The following is a 19,170-nucleotide window of genomic DNA, read 5'->3' on the forward strand; positions in this document are numbered from 1 at the left end:
CGGTGACCTGACTGGCAAACATTTTGGGGTGTTGGATCGCAAAAAATTAACAGAATTTTATAGTCGTGTGCAAACTACAAAACCGAGATTAATTCTTCTTCTTCCTTTACTCTTCTAGTGGTCTGAACTCCCTCTTCCCGTTTTCCCTCACGAATCATGGAAACACTTGGTTCGAGAACCATGTAAGCAAGTTGTACTATGTGCAAAAGACTTGGAGACACCGGTAGGTATCAGACAGATTAAATACTGGTGAGACAGAGATTTGGAAACTATATTCTGAATTGAAAACATTTCCAATAACATATATGGAACTGCATCTTAGAACCTAAGAAACTGCACAATGGTAGGAACATAATGAGACGTGGATCATTTAAAGATTCGCGAGGATTTGAGAGGTTTAAAAGGAGCATTAGTCAACGATTCACGGTCACAATTGAAAGATACACAATAGGAGGTGGATGGATAGCTTTAGGAAATAAAATAGCGAGCGCAGTAGAGGACAAATAGGTAAAAAGACAAGGTCCAATGAAAATCCTTGGATAGCACACGATTTCTTAAATTTAACTGACAAAAGGAGAAAATATTTTTAAAAAGCAATAAATGGTGAGGGAAAAGCGATTGCGGAGTATAAAAATGAGGTTGACAGAGAATGTAAAATGGATGAGTAGGCTTGGGTAGAGGCAAATACAAGGCTGTAGAAGTATGCGTAGCAAGGGGAAAAACAGATGCTTCCTATGTGAAAATTGGGGAATACTTTGCATAAAAACGAAGCAACTATACGGATGCCACGAGCTCAGATGGCAGGTACGTACTGGGCAAAGAAGGGAAAGCTGAAAGGTGAAAGGTATATACAGAAGAGCTATACAAGGGAGGTACTTGGAAGAACGGTTGAACGGAATGGTTAGCCTCTCGCAACGAAGTTATCAAATTAACATAATGAAGAGTAAAACAAAGATAATTTGAAGTAGTTGTAAGTCAGACGACGCTGATGAAATTACACTAGGAAACGAGAAACTAACAGTTGTAAACGAGTTTCGCTATTTAAGTAGCAAAATAGTTTGTGACGGCCGAAGTAGGGATTATATACAAAGCAGATTGGCAGTAGTAACGAAAATATTTTTGAATATGGGTGATCTTTTAACATCGAATATAAATTTGTTAGGAAGTTTTTCTCTGGGATGTAGCTGGATGTGTTACGTGAACGTTAAACTGCTCAGCGAAGAGGAGAAAAGAAGCTGTTGAAATGTGGTGCAACAGAATAATGTTGAAGATTCGATACTTAGCTCGAGTAACTAATACAGAGCTACTGAATCGAAGTGAAAGAAAAGGAAGTTCTGGTAGATCTTGACTAAAAAATGGTTTGGTTGATATCACACACGTCCTGAAGTTGTGGGGGAAGATTAATATTGTCGAGGGAGACGAAGGCTTGAACGCAGTAAGCAGGTTGCTACAGTTATGCAGGGATGAAGAGTCTAGGACGGGGCAGGTCAGTGTGGAGAATTGCATCAGAATAGTCTTTGAACTGAACAACAGAAGAATGACAGTTGTAAATTTTAAGTTTTTATGTAGATGTTCCATAGAGTTGGGTTTTTGCAGTCCGTAAATGGCGAAATAAGAGTAACTGAAGTTGTTATATGAAGCTTTTCATAAGTTACATTTCCAACGAGGGAAGACTTGTCACACGTGATTACAGTTGTAATTTGACACACTCCTGAGTGCTATTTTCTCTGTGTAGCAACAGAGTTTCCGAGTATTTAACGCTTATGTACGTAATACCACCATGAAATAAAATCTCTAAATGTATTAAACCTTCGAAACAAGCACATTAGACTGCATATTGGAAAGAGCACTGTGGCTTTATAAGAATATTTACCATGAAACAACAAATGTACTTGGCCTCCTCCTGTATGTGTATACAGTCATTCTGGATTCTTAAGCTGTGTGTCCTTTGTTGCATAAAATATAGTTAACAAAATCCGCCATAAAAAACACAGTTACATGTTTGACATATTTCGCTACTGTTGTGGTATTCTGAATGTGTGTCTATTTTTTCCCCTCTGTAACTATAGCGGTGGATATTATTAGAATGTGTCGTAACTTCGCTATTACAATCGTCTGTTGCAGCTTTTTTCGACTATTACTTAAGTCAATAATAATTGCAGCATGTCATTTACAGCACAGGTATTTTCAGTCAATATTACAGTAAGAAAATTACGCTTACTTACTGTTGTAGGTTTCGTTCATTGCAAAAAATAGTGTGTTAGTTCCACATTTTGTAGCTTTAGTGGGGTCTTTTAAGCACTGTTTCGCGATGTTTTGCTGTTTCTTGATTGACTACACAAAGTCCTGCCTTCTTTAGTGTACTCTTTACTGCTACTGCATTGGTAACTGGTGGCGGTCACTTATGCCGCAAATTAGGACTTCCATAGTTAGTTGTCAAGGGCTATTATTTTGTATCTGTGTTTTGGTCCAATATACAAGCGAATGCTGTGTGTGTGTTTGTGTGTTCTCCGATTTTTCACGAGGTGTTAAATAATGTAGAACGGTCGTTCAAGAAAAAATTGGCCTGTGTAGTAAAAGAAGTGTAATGAAACTATAATTGAATTCAGTTGACCCCTAGTAAATTAGATTACAAAATGAGACCCGTTGGACAGAAAATAACTGCCGATGGTTGAAGTAGAGAGAAAGTAAAATCTAAATAGACAATAGCAAGATAAGTATTTCTCGGTTAGAGAAATTTGTTAACATCGGATATAAATGTAAATATTAGGAACTATATTCTGAAGGTATTCGTTAAAAGTGTGATTTTGCAAGGAAATACAAATTATTTAGGCTACAGGAGAAAAGAAGCGTTTTATAGGTGGTACTCCAGAAGTATGCTGAAAATTGTATGAGTAAGACGGATAAATAATTAGTAGGTACTGAATCGAATTTAGGAGAAAAAGAATATATATTAACATTTATCTGAAAGGAAACATCGTAAGGAATTAATAAATTGTCAGTTAGTTAATGGATGGAATTGGGTGGAATGAGGTAAAAACTGGAATCCAAGGTATGAATTCAGTAAGGAAGTTCGAAGGGATGTATGTTTCTGTAGCTGCACAGAGATGAAGAGGCTACAAAGGGATAGAATAGCATCAAGAGCTGCGTCAAACCAGAGGGACTGAAGACCGCAGCTTAACAATAAATGTTCTCTCTGTGTGGTAGTTTCTTGAAGCGCAGGGTGACGTTCGCTTCTCAGACAAAGCCGTTGAGAACAGAGCGGGATTTGGCCGAGTAGAGAGACAATCTATCCAGGTGGTGACGGGGGCGGGGGTGGGGGAGAATAAGCTGAGAGAACAGGAACGGATGGACAGCTTGTCTAGGAGGTGGAGCTGCTGGCGAGCGGAATCACGACGAGGCATTTGGCCCTAGACTTTCCCCATTACCACCTGGAGGATCAGAGACTTCGCTGTATGTTGTGAACCACAAGAGTGAACATCGTGTTCAGGTAAGAAAGTAATACTTTGCCGGATGAACAAAACTTGATTTGCGCATGTTCCAGCAAACCTGCAAAAAATACGAGTAACTTAAATTGGCAATGAAGTATTTTCAGTGTCACTTGGGAGACGATTGTACAATGAAAGTTAAGAGAGCTATAACTGATTATGTAAATTAATGACTGCAGAAAAAATTTAAAAAAATTGTTTTCATATCAGTATAACCACAATAATAAACGATGTGTTCTACGATAGGGGAGCCTGGTACCTGTTAGCACTGACTGCGTGTTTCAGGACGTCAAATACTTTCTGCGCCAGAACACAGAAACCTAGTAGGCAATTCCTAATTTCAGCCCATTATGAAGACTGTCTTTTTAACAGAGACTTCTGGGTGCAATATCTTAAAGATTTAACATATACACTTAATGTGAAAAGCCACGTTTATTTACGTGTTACTGTTTGAAATATCGAGCACATCTTTTAGAAAAATACATATTTTATCAGTACCATCAGGCATAGGACAAAGTTTAAGGCCAGGAAATGACCAGTGGCGTGAGGTGTCCACTTAACACTTCAAAATGTTGACTCTACGTCAGTTTTCACGTACGGAAGTTGGTCATAAAACTTTCATTTGCAGTTTCATAGTTAAAGTTACGTAATTAATTTTGTTTATTTGGAGGTACATGTTTACAGTTATGGAAGAAACTGCAATCTCTGCGTCAGAGTACCGTAATACGCAGTTTCTGGAGCCAAAACAAACTGACGAAGCCAAGTGATACATTCGAGTATCTTTCGGTAAACCATTTTCCGCATTAGAAGGAGAGAACGCTGCAACAAACCATGTTGAGCTGTTGTAGGTGTATGATAGCAATGCATCGCCATACGAGGGACGTTCAATAAGTAACGCAACACTTTGTTTCTGATAACAGGTTGTTTTTTACTCAGAATCGATACACCATATTACTCCCCACGCGTTTGGCTACAAAACCCTATTTTCAACATAATCTCCGTTCAATGCTAGGCATTACGCCACCTTATTGGGAGTGCATGTATGACCGCATGGTACTACTCTACTGGTCGACATAGGAGCCAATATATTGCTGCTTCAATCATACATGTACTGCTTCTCACGGAGTGCATCCTTCGTTGGGCCAAACAGATGAAAGTCGAAAGATGTGAGATCCTGGCCTTAGGGTGGATGAGGGAGAACAGTCAAATGAAATTCTTTGAGTTCGTCTCAGGTGCGCAGACTTGTCTGAGCCCTTCCTTCTTTCAAGGAGAAGGAAAAGTCCGTTTGAATTTTCGCAGAGACGAACACGCTGATGTCGGTAGCGCAGTATACTTCAGAGTTGTTCGTTCCACCGTGAGGGCGGAAATCAACCAGAATAACCTCTTCTTAGTTCCAGAAGACCATCGCCATGACTTTAATGGCTGAGGGTGCGGTTTTGAACTTCTGCTTCAGAGAAGAGGTTGTGTGGCGCCACTCGGTGAATTGCGATTTTGTTCCCGGTTCGAAGTTATGAACCCATGTTTTGTCGCCCGTAACGATATTTAACAAAAAATTGTCACGATCAGCGTAGTAACTCGCAAGCAGTTCCGCACACGTGGTACATTCGAAACGCCCGAACTTAGGCAGCAGCGAGTATGTTGCAGTTGTGTATGGCCAATCCAGAATAATTTCTGCAGCTGCCTAGTCGCCGTGGATGTGTTCAGAGTGCATCATTCCGACTTCGAGACGAAGGAGCAAGCGGATGGGGGAAACAAGTGGATTCATCACCGCCGAAAGAGGGGAGACACAAACATGAGTGGGCAACATGATGTAGTCTGTGTTTTGGGACTGCCACGGTACGATGCAAATAGATTATGCTCGTTGGTGACAAGCTGTCTTAGCAGCTTACTGCAGAAATCTTATGGTGGCATTTTCAAGACGAAGCCTTGCCGGAAGTTTTCCAAGGGGGTAGTTTTGCCCCACGACAACGTCCTAGCTCACTCTTCACAGACCGTGCGAAGTGGCGCAGTGGTCAGCACACTGACCTAGCATACAGAAGGAAGGCAGTTCGAATCACAATCAGGGCATCCGTTTTTCTGTAATTTCCCTAAATCGCTCGAGACAAATGTTGGAAAGGTTTCTTCAAAACTGGCACGGCAGATTTCCTTCGCCATACTTTCGTCATCCGAGCACGAGCTCCGTCTCTAAAGACAGCGGTGTCGACGGGACGGTAAACTCTAATCTTCGTTATTCATTCTGTGCAGAGCTCAGTCAGACTCCTGACATGATACTCACTGATATCTTCCACTTTCCGCAGATGAAGAAACCACTGCATGGAAACCATTTCCAGAATGACGAAGGAGGAACTGAACCGAAATAGGGAGAAAATTTATGGTAGAATCAGACTAAAGGAAGGAATCGGTTGACAAGACACATCAGAGAGCCTCAATGAATCGTCAGTTTACTAAGTAACAGTACTGGACGGCAGCGGCACCTTGTTTATACTTTACCATTTGGCGGATGTGAGCTACTAAACAACAGCTCGAGGTTTAAAGTAGTTCACAGTCTTCCGGAGATCAGGTGAGACACAATAACATTATGTGAGTGAGAGACTCTGGGCATCACTCGGAATTTAGGAATATTTGAGGTGTTATGTTCGTAGACTCCTTTGAGATTGAAGCACTAACGTTTCTGCTAGTGTATTTCAAAGCAATAAAATGCACTTTTAACTGAGTTTAATTCACTTTATGTTCGATGTATGTAAAGCTGTTGCGTTACGAAATTTCACATTTATGCACTACACAAGTGTATACAAGTGTATAACAGTTTTCGAGATAACGGCTAGCACTTGCTCATGCACATGCACACTTAAGTGTACTTTGAAAGTCTCGTGTGTATAATTAGTCCTCCACACATAACCACTGCATAATTATTGTGTGACTACTGTTCATACATTTTTCTTCCATGAATGACTAAATACCTTCTTTCAGTGTTTAGCCTTACATTTAACGTCCTTGATCACTATAGATCAAATTCGCTGTCATTATTATTTAATTACAATATTTGCTAGACTTACGAGAGTTTTGAGCACTTGACGCACAACTCATTCAATCAGTGATGTTGTGGGTCATAAATCACTAATTGTCAAAGCCCGAGGCAACTGACGTGACGTGCAATTATAGGTTGCATATTTGACTTAGCAGTCATTAGTTTCTTCGAAAAGCAATGCATTTATTAGTGGGTTGAGAGCTTGCAAAATGGTACTGTATTTTGGGTCTTTTCAGGTCTATTTCTTTGTCAATAAGGTGCAGAGCGCGTACTGCGAAGTGTTCTGCAAATGTGGCTGCGTATTTTCATTTTTTTTTGTCCCGGATATGTGACAATATTGTACATTACAAGTCTCAGTACAATTTCAGTCGCAACAATACATGTAGAGCATTGCAATGAAAATACTCAACCGCGCGACCTCTACGGTCGCAGGTTCGAATATTGCCTCAGGCATGGATGTGTGTGGTGTCCTTAGGTTAGTTAGGTTTAAGTAGTTCTAAGTTCTAGGGGACTGATGATCTCAGAAGTTAAGTCTCATGGTGCTCAGAGCCATTTTAACCATTTCAAAACACTCAAAGTGTTTGCTTTAATTTACAAATGAGGGACATGGTGAACTGTTGCAAGGGCAGAACAGTCATAGCTATAGATATCTGCCAACTGCTTCAGGTGTCTCGTGCATTGCATACCTTGATTTGCTCCTGCAGCCAGCAAACCAAATTCAAGTACGACAAAGGTGTTGAATTAAATTGTCAGGGACCCTAAAATCCACATTAAGTACACCCTATGTGATCAAAACTATGCGGTCATCTGACTGAAAACGACTTACAAGTTCGTGGTGACCTCCATCGGTAATGCTGGAATTCAATATGGTGTTGGTCCAGCCTTAGCCTTGATAACAACTTCCACTCTCGCAGGAATACGTTGAATCAGGTGCTGGAAGGTGTCTTGGAGAATGGCAGCCCATTACTCACGGTCTGCTGCACTGAGGAGAGATATCGATGTCGGTCGGTGAGTCCTGGCACAAAGTCGGCGTTCCAAAACATCCCAAAGGTGTTCTGTAGGATTCAGGTCAGAACTGTGTGCAGGCCAGTCCATTACAGGGATGTCATTGTCGTGTAACCACTCCACCATAGACCATGCATTATGAACAGGTGCTCGATCGTTCAAAATGTTCAAATGTGTGTGAAGTCTTATGGGACTTAACTGCTAATGTCATCAGTCCCTAAGCTTACACACTCCTTAACCTAAATTATCCTAAGGACAAACACACTCACCCATGCTCGAGGGAGGACTCGAACCTCCACCGGGATCAGCCGCACTACTCGATCGTGTTGAAAGAAACAATCGCCATCCCCGAATTGCTCTTCAACAGTGGGAAGCAAGAAGGTGCTTAAAAAATCAATGTAGGCCTGTGCTGCGATAGTGCCACGCAAAACAACAAGGGGTGCAAGCCCCCTCCACGAAAAACACGAACACACCATAACACCACCGTCTCCGAATTTTACTGTTGGCAATACCCACCCTGCCATCGGATCGCGACATTGTGTACCGTTTTTCCACTGTTCAGTCGTTTGGGGTGATGTATGGCTTATGAGCAGCCGCTCGACCATGAGGTCCAAGTTTTCTCACCTCCCGCCTGTCATGGTACTTGCAGTGGATCCTGGTGCAGCTTGGAATTCCTGTGCGATGACCTGGATAGATGTCTATTACACATTACGAACATCTTCAACTGTCCGCGGTCTCTGTCAGTCAACAGACGAGGTCGGCCTGTAAGCTTTTGTCCTGTACGTGTCCCTTCACGTTTCCAGTTCACTAGTACATCGGAAACAGTGGACCTAGTGATGTTTAGAAGTGTGCAAATGTCGCGTATAGTCGTATGATACGAGTGACACCCAATCACCTGACCACATTCGAAGTCCGTTAGTTCCACGGAGCGCACCATCCTGCTACTGAGGTAGCTGATATGGAGTACCTGGCAGTAGGTGGCAGCACAATGCACATAATATGAAAAATGTATGTTTCTAAGGTTCTCTGGATAATTTTGATCACATAGTGTACCTGCAATAACGCTATATACGAATGACATCTGAAATACAATTATAAGTTAAACATGAAAATAACAGTTAAATCCGCTAGAGCCTCGAGACTCGGAGATTATGGAATGAGGCATTGTGACTGAGTTCCAGTGTTGTCCTGGAACCACAGCCACCTACGTTGCACCAAGATTAGGGCATTGTGATGGTTGAATTAAACTGGGTTCGAACGCTTGTGAGATGATGGGTGAGACACTCGGCAGAAAAGGGCGTCGAAGCTGTTTGGAGCTCTCAGTGCTGAGCCGGGCCGTCCCTCGCTTTATTGCAGCCAGATAAGCTCACTGGACAAAGCCCTACAGAAATCATAACACGCCTCATTTGATACCGTGTATTTCCGCCTTAGACTTGATAACGGTTTGGATTAGGTCATGACGTGAGTACACAAGGTTGTGCACGTACGTCACGTTCAGGTTAAGCCACCAGCTGAGGATCAGATCGTGGATTATCATCAAACTGCGCGGGGGATAATACACACATCAAAAAAGTTTTGCATCACCTCAGTTTCCAGAACTCCTGAAGAAAGACTTTGACTGTCGATTTTGTATCACAGAGACTGTCCCTTTGACTGTTCAGAGATGTCACTAAACCTGCCCAAACATGTAAACAACTATGCTTGAGCAGCGCCCTATTCGACTGAGGGGATCCGACAGTCGATCAGTGCCAGTCATTCCATCAGGAAGGAGGTACACGGTTCGTGTTGTCTCTAGTTCTACCATGCCTAGACTGTCAGTACCACGGTTCGATCGCGTCCGCATTGTTAGTTTGTGCCAGGAATGGGTCTCAACAAGGGAAGTGTCCAGGCGTCTCGGAGTGAACCAAAGCGATTTTGTTCGGACATGGAGGAGATACAGAGAGACAGGAACTGTAGATGACATGCCTCGCTCAGGCCGCTCAAGTGCTACTACTGCAGTGGAAGACCGCTACCTACGGATTATGACTCGTAGGAACATTGACAGCAAAACCATAACGTTGAATATTGCCTTTCATGCAGCCACAGGACGTCGTGTTACGACTCAAACTGTGCGCAATAGGCTGCATGATGCGCAGCTTCACTTCCGAAGTTCATCTTTGCAACCACGACACCATGCAGATCGGCCCAGCAACATGCCGAATGGACCACTCAGGATTGGAATCACGTTCTCTTCACCGATGAGTGTCGCATATGTCTTCAACCAGAGAATCGTCGGAGACGTTTTTGGGGGCAACCCGGTCAGGCTGAACGCCTTAGACACACTGTCCAACGAGTGCAGCAAGGTGGAGGTTCCCTGCTGTTTTCGGGTGGCATTATGTGGGACCGACGTACGCCGCTGGTGGTCATGGAAGGCACCGTAACGGCTGTACAATACAAGAATGCCATCCTCCGACCGATTGTGAAAACATATCGACAGCACATTCGCGAGACATTCGTCTTCATGGACGATCATGGACGACAGTTTGCGCCCACATCGTGCAAATCCTGTGAATGACTTCCTTCAGCATAACGACATCTCTCGGCTGGAGTGCCAACCCTATCAACATACCTGGGATAGTTTGAAAAGGCTGTTTATCAGCGACGTGATCCACCAACCACTTTGAAGGATCTACGCCGAATCGCCGTTGAGGAGTGGGACAATCTGGACCAACAGTGCCTTGCTGAACTTGTGGATAGTATGGCACGACGAATACAGGCATACATCAATGCAAGAATATGTGCTACTGGGTATTAGAGGTACCGGTGTGTACAGCAATCTGGACCACTACCTCTGAAGGTCTCGCAATGTGTGGTATTCATGAGCAATAGAAATGGTGGAAATAATGTTTATGTTGATCTCTCTTCCAATTTTCTGTACTGGTTTCGGTAGTCTCGGAACCGCGGTGATGCAAACCTTTTTTTGCTGTGTGTACTTGGGTTTACCCGCTGTCCCTACATGTCCCACAGTTTCTAAGAGTTTAAAGTCAGGTGACTTTGCAGGGCAATCGAGATGTAATATGGCGGGGAAGTGTTCTAATAACGACTAACTTATTCTTCCAGTCTGATGAACTTTTCTGTTGTCGTCTCGAGAAGTAGGGGCAACAATGGCATACACGTCATGCAGAAGTTGACTGAAAGGCAAAACCTGATAATTCTGAATGTTCAGAAAAACGTACTGGTTCATTTTAGTGCTCAGTTAAGGGAGCCGGTCAAATTGATGATAAGGGTAACATCCCAAAGACATCACAGATCCACCTCCGGCTTGATGATGACATGGCCTACATTCAGGATGAAATACTTCATTTGGCCTGCGATGCACTAGACAGCGTGTGTCCTTTGAATATAGGGAAAAACTTGATTCGCGTGGCCACATTACATTCCGTCAGTCAGGTACTGTCAAAGTTCGACGTTAGCCCATTGGAAACGCGCAGCTTCCTGTGTCTACGTGAGCCATGGCCTCATTGGATGCAGCTCCCGTCGCAGTGTCAGGATCTTTCTCTGATCTCATTTCTGACGTCGTGTTTCGTAAATGAGCTAACTTGTTTGTCAAACTTGCCCTTATGTAGCCACGGATGTGTCAAACAAGCTCGTACACGTACCAACTTAGTTCGCCAATTTAACTTTACTTTAGAAGCAGACGCTCATTGTGTATGCTGTATTTTGATACTAGTGGAAATGGATACAGAAGCAGGTAAAACATTTCCAACACTGACTCTGGTACTGTGTTTAAATAATAAGAAGAAAACAAGAGACTGGTCATGGGAATGATTTAAAAAGAGAAATATACACACGAAAACCTATTGAAGTAAATGTTACTGTCCAGAACCTAGTGATAACATCAATATTCTGCGGATGTACAACGAAACTTCTGATAACTTCTTTAGTGTTTCTTCGTCGTCCTACTAAAAAATACAAGTATGCTGAAATTAATTCTCTTGTACTTTTTCATCTGCGTCTACGTACATACTCCACAAGTCATGGTATGATGCATGGCGGAGGGTACCTTGTACCACTACTAGTTATTTACTTTCATGTTCCCCTCGCAAAAAGAGCAAGGGAAAAACGACTGCCTACATACCACTGTACCAGCCCTGCTCTCTCTAATATTCGTTCCCGTTACGCGAAACGTACGCTGGCGGCAGTAGAATCGTTCTGCAGTCAGCCTCAAATGGCGTTTCTTTGAATTTTCTGAATAGTGTTCCTCGAAAAGAACGTCGTCTTCCCTTCAGTGATTCGCATTTCATTTTCGTGAGCACCTCCACAATACTTGGGTGCTGTTCGAACCTACCGGTGACAAATCTGGCAGCCTGCCTCTGAACAGCTTCAAGTTCTTCCTTTAATCCGACCTAGTGCGGCTCCCAAACACTCGAACAGAAATCAATAATGGGTCGTATTAGTGTCCTTCCTAATATTCTCCCAGTAAACCGTAGTCGACCATTCAACTACTCTACTACAATCCCTACATGCACATTCAGTTTCATATTGCTTTGCAACTTTACACCTATATATTTAATCGACGTGACTGTCGCACAGCACACTACCTATTTTATACTCGAAATTTATAGGTTTTTTTCCTGCTCATCTGCATTAACTTATATTTTTCGAGCTGCCATTCATCCGTAACAACTAGAAATTTTATCTAAGTCATTTGCATCCTCATACAGTCACTCAATGACGCCCCTTCCCATCCACTACAGCATTATCAGGAAACAGCTGCAAACTGCTACTTATCCTGTCCGCCACATCATTTATGTGTGTAGAAAATAACAGTGGCCCTATCACACTTCTGGGCCACTCCTGGCGATACCTTTATCAGTTACAAAGCCTTCGAACCACTCACATACCTCGGCACGTATTCTGTATACTTGTACCTCCTTGAACAGTCGGAATCGTGGCACCGTGTCAAATGATATACGGAAATCTAGGAATATGGAATCTGCTCTTGCCGTTGGTCCTCTAATGACCACAACGTAGGAGCATATAGCCCACATCGCCCTTGGAAGTAACGGGGAACTTAGATTCTTTTATTTCGTTGCACTCCCTCTTGTATGGTATGCGTAGGACATTAATTTTCTTCTTAACTTCTTCCTGCGTAATACATGGTTGGGAAGGTGCAATAGCGCTACCATTTTGGTCACTGTCAGTACTACTTCGTTTTTATCATTGATCGTAGTTTCCATAGTAGTGGAAACTGACGATACAGTGAGACAAATTGTAATAAAACTATTTTTCACTAAAGATATCTGGGGAAACATCGACACACACAACGTCTGCCATTGTAATACATACGTGCATTCCCTTCACGTGTTTAAGCCAAGTATTACGCACATTTATGCGATCGGGAAAGCTCAGTAGCAGCCAGGATAATGTACATTCAACAATTAAGCGTCAGCAAGGAGCATTAGTGATGAAATTATAGGAGGCAAGGTTGTGCAACCTTAGTAGGGACAAGATCCGATTATTCGGGAGTAGGATCTTACAATCTGATACAGTGTTACGAGACAAACTTCCGTCACAATGTCCGCAAAAGTGATGTCAGATCCGCCTAGCAACAGCGATCTGAACGCCCATTGGCTGAAATTTTGGATATATATATATATATATATATATATATATATATATATATATATATATATATATATATATATATATATATATAGTGTGTGTGTAGGAAACGAGAGAAGTGTCCTTATTGCCTGAGGGAGAAAGGGGGAGGGGGGTCTCTCTTGTCGATCGGGAAGACAGGGCGTGTTAGTAGCGAGGCACCATTCAAAAAGCTCGGTCGAGTAACTGAGGGCGGCACCAAAAGAACGGTCGCGAGTAAATATTCCAGCTGTGAAACATGACATAAAGTGAAGGTCTGTGAATGCCATGTCTCGTGGCCAGTGTGTATCACGATTATGGAAAGTCAGAAAGGTGTTAGTGTGCTGTAAAGGGTTGAATAACAGCGTAGCCAAGAGCCGCCATATTGGAAATTCTGTGAAGTGTGTGTCAAAGTATTTTCTTTATTAAAACGAGTATAGTACAAATCGTTGTTGACATTTAACAACAACATCACCTACATTGAATCTGGTGCCTGAGCGCTACTATTGTGTGACGAGGGACGGAATACCGAAGCAGCAAGACACCAGGTTAGTGATACAGAAACCAGAGAAGTAAGGCAAGTCGCTTCCTTCTCGCTACAATGCAACTGATGGCGTTGTACCATCCTGTCAAATTTTTCGTCAATCAAAATTTCTAGCCGCACAGGGTAGCCTCCCTCAGGCATGTGTGTGTGTGTGTGTGTGTGTGTGTGTGTATGTGTGTGTGTGTGTATTTTGTCCCTACTTAGAGTGCAATCCTAGGGACAGATGACCCCAGCAGTTTGGTCCCATAGGAACTTACCACAAATTTCCAAAATTTCTGGGAAATACATCACAGCACTTTACACGATCAGATATTAGACAAACATACTAAAATTTGACAGATTGTTTGGTCTTTTAAGCGGGCCTTTACACCATTGCTTGACCGAGAGAGGTGGCGCGGTGTTTAGCACACTAGACTCGCATTCGGGAGGACGATGGTTCAATCCCGCGTCCGTGATTTCCCTAAATTGCTCCAGGACAATGCCGGGATGGTTCCCTTGAAAGGGCACGACAGACTTCCTTCCCCATCATTCCCTAATCCCATGAGACCGATGACCTCGGTGTTTGGTCTCTTCCCCCAAAAACCCAACCAAGCCATTGCTTGTAGGCAAGTTGAACAGTCCACTGTGAAACAAATCCAACAACTTTACAGTAGAGATCTGCAAACTGGGGGTTTCGCTCGCTCGTACCCGCTCGGCCGCTCCGCGCACGGTTATGGCTTCCCCGAGGACGAACGTTCGAAGCGGGCTCTGGTCGAAGGAGGCTCCTTGACTCGGGAAAGGCAGAAGCCGCCCGGTCTTGCTCGCTCGCCACGCTGCTGCTGCCACCAATGTGTATATGCAGGCTGGTGTCGCTCCACCACCTGATTGAACTACACTCACTTGTCAGATCAGTTTGTTTACGCTGTAGAAGTATACTCCTGGGTGGCAGTTTCTAATCGTGAGATCATTGTGATCCATAAGACAAAAAGCTCGCTTTATGCAATAACGAAATTTTGGAAACAAATTGGAATTTCACAGGAAAACTATGTATCTACCAACTTTTGTCGGTGTCATAATGAAAAATCAGGTAACCGCTTTTTATGACACAATCTGTCCTATTGATTCAAATGTACTTATGCGAACTTGACGACCTAACAAATTAGAACTCTAACAAGAACAAAACTCTCTCCAAATTATTCGCTGTTGGCGTAATTACAATGAATCGATTCGTTTCGGATCAAGTTCGCTTTTTCAGTCAGAGATAACGTTCCAAACCGCGTTAATTTTTTTTTGTTCTAGCTTATCAGAGCCTGATATTTCATCACATATTTGACACACACTATTTAACGTCTCATCTCTGTCAGAAACAAATATTGTCTCCAGTTGTTACTATTCTGTGCAACGCCGGAGTTTCAGCTTTCTCATCTGCGAGACGGAGTCACCGATGATTCAGTACTCTTAGTACTTACAGTTAACAGATGATAATACGGCCGTTGTAGTCTTGTTCCAAAATGCCTGTGACACTGAAAGTGGCTTTTTACAATTAAGCGCAATTTTCATTTGCTGAACATGCAGCGAGTCTACAGTAATTTAAACGTATGCACCTTTATATCTTCGAGTCCTACATTGCGACGGCTTTTTGATTTGTGCACCCATAACAAAACAATCTGAACTGCTGGGAAATTCTCGCCTTCTATCATTCCTGTTGCATCTCTGATTGGCTCTAAAAATGTCTGGAGTTCTTTTGCAATGTTTCCGTAATCTGTAAGTTTTTCAGAGACACCCCTCTCCGGATGTAATTCCATGACTTTGTCGTAGTGCTTTAGTACATAGTGTAGAATTTTAAACAAGCTGTTACACTTACTCTACGTTTCTTGCTTAAAGATTGTCTACATCGAATTCATGTCACCAGTTTTCTCATGAAACGGTCACTATATTTACGAGCATAAATCGTGGGAAAAAAAAGTCCGCAGCTGGTGATCTCGCGGTCGCGTTCTCGCTTCCCGAGCACAGAGTTCCGGATCGATTCCCGGCGGGGTCATAGATTTTCACCTGCCTCCAAATGACTGGGTGTTTGTGTTGTCTTCATCACTGTATCATCCTTCACGCAAGTGGCGAGACTGGGCTGAGAAAAGGTTGGGAATTTGTACGGGCGCTGATAACCGCGCAGTTGAGCGCCCAACAATCGAAACATCATCATCATCATCATCATCATCATCATCATCGTCGTCATCATGGAAAAACTACTCCAAGCTCATTTATTAAGTAATTGTCATGCAGCATGTGTTTTAAGACTACGTTCAAAACATGTGCAATGCATGCGTAATGCTGAAAGTACTGCAGTGCCTTGCGTACGTTAGTGCCTTCGTCAGTGGCAAATTAAAGGAAAGATGTTCACAGAAATTATATACATTGTTACTCTGTTCTTACCAGCTTCGCAAGCAGAGTAGTCTTATTTGAATACAATTTTGTGTGGTGCTCATCAAAGATCTTAATTGTTCGGCCAGTAACGCGAGCCATACCGTTCGATCCCTCGCACCAGACTGACTAGACAGCTCGAATCACATTGCTTCTTAGAGCACTTTTGGCAGAACATCGTGATTTCAAATTTTATTATTAAATCTCTTATTATGAAATGTTGTAGAAATGTGATCTGAAATAAGTGGATTAAAGCTTTCAATGGAGAGTGTATTCCGCATGACAGACGAACCTGACTACACTTTGTCAAATATTAATAAGAAAATCTGACGTATCTGGAGAGTTGTTTCCTGTGTCAGCAGCCAATCAGATTATTGTTATGATACGGTACTGCTGTGCAATGCATGGCCGAAAGAACTGTGCATCGTACCTCTGAAGAACACAAGCTCTGCAATATCGTATTAAGAAGCGAGAGCCAGGCAAGTGACTTTCAAATAAAATGCTTCCCAAGTAACAGAATTTGCGTAATAGATGTACGAGTGCAGGTTGTAGACACAGGATTGACGACATATGGAAGTTTGGATCTGGCCGTGATGTGTGCTCAGGTAACGTAATGGTAAGATGACAGCTCGCGATAAGCGGGAAATCTAGGTTCGAGTCCCGGTCCGGCACAAATTTTCGTTGTCCTCATTCGCAACTGTGAATAAATTTCATGTCTGTTAGATTATTCTCCTACTAAATAGGAGCAATTTCTCGCGGAACTGGTACTCACCGTACATCTTGGGAATTAATCTTATGGCTCCATTGCCAGAATTATTATACTAGTTGTCGTTTTTCCACTATACGATCACGGCGTGACTTACAGTTAAAATTCCGAGAGCGTATGTTAAAACATGTGTTGACCTCTACCTACTTCCTTAAATTCCTTAACGACTTTTTGGAAGAAACTGATGTTGTTGCCGTGGGTAATCCCTTGTCACCCTTAGTGCCCAATTAATTTATGGAAGAGTTCGAGGTAAAGGCACTGCAACCTGCTTATTTGAATCCCATAGTATTTCCGAGATATGTTGGTGACACGTTTGTAGTGGGGCCACACTGTGAAGATAACTGGAAGAATTTTTTAAGCACCTAAATTCCGTCCACTGAAAACCCCAGTTTATAATGGAAATCTAAAAAGAGGAATGCGTTCCAGTTTTGAATCTTTTGATTCATAGTTAAGATGACAGCACCTGGGGACACGTGGTTTATCGGAAGCCGACTCACAAGGACTTGCAATACATGCAAACCGCAGCCATCATTCCCAAGACTCAATGTTCTCAGAACCTTTGTTCACAGAGCATATATTATTGCTGGTGAGAGTAATGAACAGGTTGAAAGTCTACATTTATAGGAAGTTTTTGGAGCAAATGGGTATCCAAGACACCTGATATTTGAGGCGCTGCGGATAAAATATTAGGTGAACGTAAGAAAAGAGGAAGAAGATATCGAAAGATTTAAATGTGTGTCTTTCCTAGCATATCTGAGAAGCCTGTCGTCAAAAATGGGGTAGTTCTTCACCAAACGCAAAGTGAAGGGATTTTTTGCCATTCACCGAAGACAGCAGCACCTTCCGGTTCCGTCAAAGGTGAACTGAAGCTTCGGAAGGCTCGGGTTACATGGTTCCTTGCAAGTCCGCCTTTCGTACATCGCACTGATGATTCGTACAATCCATGAAAGATGCACGGAATATCGTAGGTACACCTGGCTCTTACAGTCCACTAAATCGGCTGCGACAGGACATTACATCGCCACCGGTCACTCAAAGCGTTATGAAAATGCCGAAATTTCAGCTTCGATTTCATCTTTTCGGAAACAGGTGGTGAAGGAAGCCGTTGTAATTAATTTGGAGAAGAATTTAATTAACAGATACAGCGTATTCAGTTTGGACAAACCGTGAAAACCGGAGATTTCTTTAATAAACTTGTAAAGACGTCGCTACTGTGCAGCTCATAATATGCGGCAAAATCCCAGCATGGATAGACAGCGCAGACACAGATTCAATATATACATACTTCATTGCCGCCTATCAGTTCCTCTGCCCCATGTGCATCTGTGGCCGTATAGCCACGCGGGTTTAAAAGGACGGAGCGAGTGCTGTATCTTCACTCTGTCGACTCACACTAAGGTGGTCGCAATGCATACGGCGCAAATGTTAGGAAACGAAATATAATATTTAGTGGATCAACAGTTGAAGAGTTTTTTGTTCAGGACAGTTGAAGACAACGGCAGAACTGACAGGTAAAAAATAAACAGAAGAATAAAAATTGCATGTAATACCAACGTAAATTAACTAAAGTTTTAAAAGTACGTTTCCCGATATGTGAAACGGAAAGTTTAAAGTGAGCAGCTTGATATATGGGCATTTAATGAATGTTGTAAGGTACTGGGAGAGAAATGGGTAAAATTGTAGTCACTAAAATCTGTCTTTCTGATATCAGCTCTAAATAAGAGTTACAGATCTGTTACCACTCCGATAGTGTGTACACGAATTGCTTCAATACCTGGCACCAGGCGTATCTTTTTGGGATCCGAAATACGAGGGTATCGTTTTAAAACATAGTGATCCACAGCCTTGCTGACTATTTCCTTAAGGCATTTTTACTGTCAACAAGTAATGTGTTTGTTCCATTTCCTGCTCTTCGCAGTCCATCGTGTGACCTATGTGACGAGCTGAAACCTTTTGAACTTGTAACCCCGATACTGTCGGGCTGTTACTCTCGTTTACGAGCTTTAACATGAGATTTACATTTATGGTGAACCACCGTGATTCGATGACAGAAACTGAAAATTATAAGTCATTGTACTTTCAAATACAATTATACAGCTATGTAGCTCTGCTGCAGACAATATTCCCAAGTAGGAGGAAGAACACTCAACGTTAGTGCACTAAGCTCGTAGAGATTCACAGATTGTTGAGACGATGGTCTTGCCTGGGGGGGGGGGGGGAGGGGGGGACAGCATGGAATGCGTTGCTCATTTAACTTCCGGACTTCGAGCGGGCCTGCCGGCGCAGAGCGAGGTGAACTACTTTTATGGTGGTCGCTCCC

Source organism: Schistocerca cancellata, chromosome 6 (genome assembly GCF_023864275.1).
Source record: "Schistocerca cancellata isolate TAMUIC-IGC-003103 chromosome 6, iqSchCanc2.1, whole genome shotgun sequence".
Classification (NCBI taxonomy): Eukaryota; Metazoa; Arthropoda; class Insecta; order Orthoptera; family Acrididae; genus Schistocerca; species Schistocerca cancellata.